The sequence below is a fragment of the Gossypium raimondii genome, chromosome 2 (genome assembly GCF_025698545.1).
Source record: "Gossypium raimondii isolate GPD5lz chromosome 2, ASM2569854v1, whole genome shotgun sequence".
Taxonomy (NCBI): domain Eukaryota; kingdom Viridiplantae; phylum Streptophyta; class Magnoliopsida; order Malvales; family Malvaceae; genus Gossypium; species Gossypium raimondii.
In genome coordinates, this window is record NC_068566.1 from 15,578,844 (window position 1) to 15,587,020 (window position 8,177).

The following is an 8,177-nucleotide window of genomic DNA, read 5'->3' on the forward strand; positions in this document are numbered from 1 at the left end:
ATGATGTCGGTTTGTTACTTGGTATCGATATTTTAGTACGAGTATCGGATTTCGAGATAAAATTATCAATACGTTTCCATTGGTACCAATATTTTTCGAAAGTTGGGTTCTTAAGACAAGAAACAAAACTAATTTGGTATCAATTTTCCAAGCGTATCGATACCACTTGAGAGAATTATCGATACCTACGTAACAGGTTTGGGAAATTTTGCCAAATGGTCCTAATGCATGTTTAGTACTTATTTTATGACTATTCAATGAATGTTTAGCATGATTCAACCTCCTTAAAGTGTTTATAACTTACGTTTCATGTGAATGTTATTATATTAAAAGAAAAAAAGACGCATGTGTAATAATGTGACGGTTTGTGATGAATACGAAGGGAGACGATGGTGTAGCTTCCTTGTATTCGGACTAAATGAGATTTTAAGAAAATAATATGTTAAAGAAGATATCTTTTTCTACTAAAAAATTATTATATTTAATTTTGTTAGTAATTATTATATTTAATTTTATTATGTTTTTATATGTCATTTATTAATTTATGTAAATTATAATTAATGTTTGGTCTTATATCTAAGAGGTTATAGGTTCAAACCTTGTTGGAAGCATTTATTTTGTAACTACTAGATTCGAATAATGAATATTCGAGGAGAGGGATTTATCTACAGAGATAGTAATTTTAATATTCAAATCCAAATATTATTCGAATCCATAATCCGAATTGCCATCATAGGCAAATATTAATATTAATATGATAAAATTTATTATTTGCTAAGTAAATAAAATATAAAGTATTTTAAAATAGAATAAATTATTATTAATTAGGTTGAATTGTGGATTTTAAAGAATATATTTGTTTTCAAATATAATTATTAAAAAGTTAATAAAGATAGAACACAAATAGAAAACACTTCAAAGAGTGAAATGAATGCAAATTTAAAAGGAAAAAGTTAGAAAGAAGCGAATGAATCAAGATCTATGGTTCGACTTGTATGGCAAGAAGCGAGTAGGGAAGTATAGTTGCATGAAAGAAAATATAGTTTGATGGGGAAAGTAACTGATTTTGTTGGATCCATTCATCAAATTTCGAAGATTACCATTTCAGCTAAACATGGTTTGGTACCATTGATGCAGTGAGCAATAGTTGGTGAAAGCGGGCCTAACTAGGGTCTTCTAAACAAAATGATGAATAAATTGGGCCTTGCTCTTTCTTGTAGTTCGATTCAGTATCAATACTTAAAAGCACTAGAATTAGACACCCATTACGGGGAGAAAATGTATATATTACAGAAAGTTACATAATTTTTTCCACCATTTTTTAAAATAAAAGATATATGACTAGGAAAATTATAAGTTTCTAGTTTTTTTAATTTGAATTTTAAAATGTAAAATGATAAGTACATAAATTTTAACTTATTTGTGAATTGTGTTATTCAAGTCTTTAAATATTTTATTTTTCATTGGGTGGAAAGATAGAAGAAAATGAGCTTAAACATTAATTTTGGCAAGTTTTTTTTTGAAATTAGACTTTTAACTTACATTGTTTTCTCGAGGGTAATCCTAGCAAAATATTTTAGTTGCTATTAGTAAGTGTTATTTGTTTAATTATGTTTCGGGAAATAAAAGGCATTGTGGTAGACTTTGCGTTGGTTTTGCTATGATTTTTAGTTGTTTGTATGCCAAATGTGCTTGGTAAGTTGCGGACTTAAAATATGATGTTGAGACTGATATTTGAGACATTTTGGTGCTAAATTTACGTGGTATTTAATGCATGATGTTTAGAACTAATTTGGAATGATCTATGTGATGATATATGTTGTGTTTTTAAGGTCTGGAACAGAGGTATTGATATTTGGGTTTTAAAAAACGATACCTCTGAAATTTTTGAAGTGCATGATGTCAGTTTTGTTACTTGGTATCGATATTTTAGTACGAGTATCGGTACTCGAGATAAAATTATCAATACGTTTCCATTGGTACCAATATTTTTCGAAAGTTGGGTTCTTAAGACAAGAAACAGTAAACTAATTTGGTATCAATTTTCCAAGCGGTATCGATACCACTTGAGAGAATTATCGATACCTACGTAACAGGTTTGGGAAATTTTGCCAAATGGTCCTAATGCATGTTTAGTACTTATTTTATGACTATTCAATGAATGTTTAGCATGATTCAACCTCCTTAAAGTGTTTATAACTTACGTTTCATGTGAATGTTATTATATTAAAAGAAAAAAAGACGCATGTGTAATAATGTGACGGTTTGTGATGAATACGAAGGGAGACGATGGTGTAGCTTCCTTGTATTCGGACTAAATGAGATTTTAAGAAAATAATATGTTAAAGAAGATATCTTTTCTACTAAAAATTATTATATTTAATTTTGTTAGTAATTATTATATTTAATTTTATTATGTTTTTATATGTCATTTATTAATTTATGTAAATTATAATTAATGTTTGGTCTTATATCTAAGAGGTTATAGGTTCAAACCTTGTTGGAAGCATTTATTTTGTAACTACTAGATTCGAATAATGAATATTCGAGGAGAGGGATTTATCTACAGCAGATAGTAATTTTAATATTCAAATCCAAATATTATTCGAATCCATAATCCGAATTGCCATCATAGGCAAATATTAATATTAATATGATAAAATTTATTATTTGCTAAGTAAATAAAATATAAAGTATTTTAAAATAGAATAAATTATTATTAATTAGGTTGAATTGTGGATTTTAAAGAATATATTTGTTTTCAAATATAATTATTAAAAAGTTAATAAAGATAGAACACAAATAGAAAACACTTCAAAGAGTGAAATGAATGCAAATTTAAAAGGAAAAAAGTTAGAAAGAAGCAGAATGAATCAGTATCTATGGTTCTGACTTGTATGGCAAGAAGCAGAGTAGGGAAGTATAGTTGCAGTGAAAGAAAATATAGTTTGATGGGGAAAGTAACTGATTTTGTTGGATCCATTCATCAAATTTCGAAGATTACCATTTCAGCTAAACATGGTTTGGTACCATTGATGCAGTGAGCAATAGTTGGTGAAAGCGGGCCTAACTAGGGTCTTCTAAACAAAATGATGAATAAATTGGGCCTTGCTCTTTCTTGTAGTTCGATTCAGTATCAATACTTAAAAGCACTAGAATTAGACACCCATTACGGGAGAAAATGTATATATTACGTAAAGTTACATAATTTTTCCACCATTTTTAAAATAAAAGATATATGACTAGGAAAATTATAAGTTTCTAGTTTTTTTAATTTGAATTTTAAAATGTAAAATGATAAGTACATAAATTTTAACTTATTTGTGAATTGTGTTATTCAAGTCTTTAAATATTTTATTTTTCATTGGGTGGAAAGATAGAAGAAAATGAGCTTAAACATTAATTTTGGCAAGTTTTTTTTTGAAATTAGACTTTTAACTTACATTGTTTTAGGTTTTTAGCTATAACTTGAGTTATAGAACTCCGATTGATGTCCATAATATACTATTTCAAAGGAAATGAAAATATGTAACCAAAACTATTTCTTGACTCGAGCCCCAAAAGATCAAAAAGTGTTTAAAATGACTTAGAAGCTTGATGCAAAAATCTACCAAGATTTCTAGAAAAAATGATTTATTTAATTAAGGAACTTTTATATTTTTTCATTATTTTTTGGCTTATAAATAATTTTTATTATGTTAGTAGTTGCATACCTAGAAATAGCCACTCTTAATATTATTTTGCTTTTGTGTTTTATTTACTTTTATGATTGTTAATCTCTCTTCTAGTCAAAGGAACTTCAAAGTTTGATTCTAAAAGTTCGTGAAATCTAATTTTCATCATTTTTTGTTCTTTAGTATTTTCATGTCTTCGTTGTAATTGCAAATATTCAGATTTGTTAAATATTTTATTTGTATTCAATAACTTACCACATTTTCCTTATTAATTGGAATTATTAAAATCGTAATTATTTAATTAATTTTAATGTTTGTGACAAACAATATAATTGGATATAAATTGTTATGCAATCTATGTTATATAGGCATGCAATCTAATCTAAATAAACTCACTAATGTTTGTTGATTAGAATTAGGTCTCTTTTGTTCTTAATGCTATTGGTAAGATAAATTCTAAGTGTGAAGTTATAGGTTATTTAATGATAAGGGAAATATTTTTAATGAGCTTTCTCTTGATTATCGACAAGATAGTAGAGATTGGTTATTATGAGCTACATCAAGAACTATAACTAATTTATTAAAGAACATTGAAATTATCTTTGCATCAATGAGCAAACTTTTGAATCAAAGCTAAGATTTAGCTTTGATTAGATCTTCATTTATTGATTCTTCTTATATTTTATCTTATTATTTGATTTTTCTAGTTTTAGTTTTTTTATCTTCAACACCCTTTAATATTATTTTACTTATTTTATTTAAAGAAATATATTTATCACCGATTTATGTGAATTCGACCTTACTCTTATCTACAATTTATTTTTAGTAGAATTTTTTTGTTGGATTCAACACCCATCATAAAATTAAGTATATCTATACTATATTTAAGATTTTAATTGAGCTAGTGCCATCAATGATCCCAAATTCAGTTATAAGGTTACCAAACCCCTTATTTTTTTGAAGTAATAGATATTATTTTGATAGCAATTGTCTTTTCATATAAAATCTAGAATAATACTTGCATGATATGGGATTTGAACCCGAACATGATAATTTTAGTCTTAATTTTACTATTTCAATTAAAGCTATATTTAACTATTATATCAATTTTTAAAAATTGTTTCTTGCATTTTCACTCCTACCATGGGTGTGACAAAATCTAGTTTAACATCATGGGTCGATTAAAGACTTCAAATTAGCATAAATCTTTTGTCACTTGACTAATTACTTGGTTAAAAATCTTTAATAAAACTAAAGTTTGATTAATTATTGATAACTATATAAAATAAAATTTAATATTGATATAGATAAATAAAATTAGAAATCTGTCATACACATATACATGTGGAAACTATGTATTTAGAACAAATAGGTGCATTTAAAAATAACATATAATAAATATTGAAACTAATTAGGTTAAATTCTACTATTAGTCTATGTACTTTGTAAAAGTTATAGATTTAGTCTCTATACTTTTATTTGATCAATTTTAGTCCCTGTACTTTTCAAATTGGTCACTTTTAGTCCTCAGATTTTTCAAAATTTGAAATTTTAGTACTAACCTAAATGGTAGCAATTAAATCCGTTTGGTTAAATTCAATTTCTTTGTACTATGCATTCAATTATAGATTTAGTCCATTTTCTCCAATCGGATCATTTTAAGTCCATGTGCTTTTCAAATCTTAAGATTCACTCTTGACATAAATAACAATTGTTATTCCATTAACTGGATTTTTAGTGTGTAATATGTGGAAATCAATAAGTGGCATGACATTACACATATGATAATATGTTTAGTACTTAAGATTTTAGAAATAATGAACTTTACTTAATGAATTTATGAGTTATTGTTTGGTGAGGACTAAAATTTTAAAAATTGAAAAGTATAATGACTTAAAATGTCCAAATAAATGTACAAGGATTAAATCCACAACTTTTGAAAAGGATAGGGACTAATGGTAGAATTTAACCAACTAATTAATAATAACACATGAAATGTGTACAATATTAAAATAAAAAGGTAGATTAAATTGTAAGTAATATAAAATTTAAATAGATAAGTACATCAAATTAAGAATACTAAATGAGTATAATTATTTATCATGGTGCTATCATCAATCCTAAGTTGGTGTTAAGTTAACTTATGAGAGCAACTCAAGCAGCAATATCATAACACCCTATACCCAACCCGGTCGTCAAACTCAAGTTATAAGGTGCCACATTCGTTGCTGAAGCAAGTACAATAAAATTAAAATTTGATTTAAAACCTTAAATATTCAAATATTAATAAAACATGTATATAAAATTGCACGTATTCATTTTCGAATCTTATATGAGCTTACAAAATCTTTAATGCTAACCCGAGACTGAATTAGGACTACATTGTAATGTTTTCAAAAGTTTAGGTTGACTTCACGATGTTAGGGGGTTCCTCATTATGAAACGACATACTGTCTAGGTCTCGTCTCAATGACCAGTAACACCCCCAACTCGGCCCAGACGTTATGGCCGGATCTAGCGATGTCACATGATAGGGTGTTTGAAAACCATGTCGTCGCGTTAAAACCATTTCAATTGAATTCCTTATCTTAATATCTTATATCTTATTAGTTCTAAAATTGTGTTGCTCATTTAATCGATAGTTTCAAAACATCATTCATTTGCAGAAGTTTTTAAAACAGATTAAACAATCATATGTTCAGGAAAAATATTTGTTTCTCTTAAAAACCAAGGTTTCCTACTACTAGCAGTTGTAATCCATAAGGTAAAGATAATTAAAACCCAAAACCAAAGCCCGAAAGTCCAATTACAACCCAAAAACTTAGCTAGTGAAAATAGAATAGAAATAAAACCAATATCGTAACTATGGGTTAAAAACCATAAAAGTCCAAAACTGTGGTCACTGCCGAGTCCTTCGCCGCACCGATCTGTCTAGATCTGGGGATTACCTGTGCACATTTAAAAAAAGGGGTGAGTTTACGAAAACTCAGTGTGTAATCCCACAGAAAACAAACAATAGCGAATCACGAGGCACGATTAAGCGGTCTTGGGCCTAAGCCCTTTTTCAAGATGTCGATATGATTTGGGCCTTAGCCCATCTCAGTACAGTATCAAATATGCAGTAGGGCCTCATAGTATCAGTAGCAGTGATGCAGTATTCAGTAACAAAGTCCTACCCAACCAGCCTCTACACACCATCTCCGTCTAATCCTACACTCCATGTAGGGATCAAATCCACCCACCCATCCCTACACTCAAGGTAGTACCGAATGCGGCACAAAACAGTAATTTGCAGCTGAGCTGCCAGTATGTTATGCTTAAGAGCCCTTCAGTACACTTCCTCCAAATAACAACCCCCATATAATTAACCCAACCCCATGCAATGCAACATACAAGTCATGACATGCTATCTCAGGACATCAATATATATAACCAGTTCAATATACAAGCATACTATCATCATGCTCAACACATATATAAATCAAACAGTCAGTTCGAACAATTAGGGGTCTAAGTGATGCTTACCGACCCTACAGTAGGTTCACAGTCGACTTGGGCGACCCGTGCAACATTAGTAATCAATTCAGTAAAAACGGGCTCACATGCCTGTGTGGCCCACTTGACCCAAATTAGCCTTGGCTGCGTGGTCCATTTTCAATGTAACCCGTGCTAGCTAAATATTCATATATGTTTTCACTATTTACTTATATGTTCCTTCAAAGTTGTCTACTTGAGTCACTATTACTAAATTATTTATATCTTGAGCTACAGAATTCCAAATTAAGGTCCACTTGAGGTCTTTGAAACTAGACTCAAATACCTTTATACTATAAAAGTTTTACAATTTTTGGTTTAGCCAATAAGTATAGTAAAATCTTCAATCTTACCCCTATTTTGCTATCTGACAGCTTCGACATTTCTTTGCTAAAAATTAATTATCTCTTAGTACAAAATTTGGATGATGTTACCATTTGTTTCTATTGAAAATAGACTCATTAATAATTTAAACATGTAAATTTTAACCCTTAATTATTTTTATCCAATTTTTGATGATTTTCCAAAGCCAGAACAGGGAAACCCGAATTCATTCTGACCTTGTCTCACAAAACTTACTATATCTCACAATTTACAATTCCATTACTTGCACCGTTTCTTCTATGAGGAACTAGACTCAATAAGATTTAATTCCATTTTTTCATCCTCTAATTCGATTTCCACAATTTATGGTGATTTTTCAAATTTAGCCTACTGCTACTATCCAAACAACAAGCAATTTTGGTTTTTTGTCGAATCTCATTTTCTGCGTTTCGGGCACACACTTGGTTTTGTTTGATGCTAAAACAATCCCTGAGCACTCCAAATCCTATAATTGAGGAAATAACACTAATTTAATCTCACATAACGTGATCCCAAATCGAACTCGTATCGAGGTTTTAACCCATAAGTGACTAAAGCTTACCTTCAATCGATGAACAATAATTCCCACACAAACTAAGACTCCGA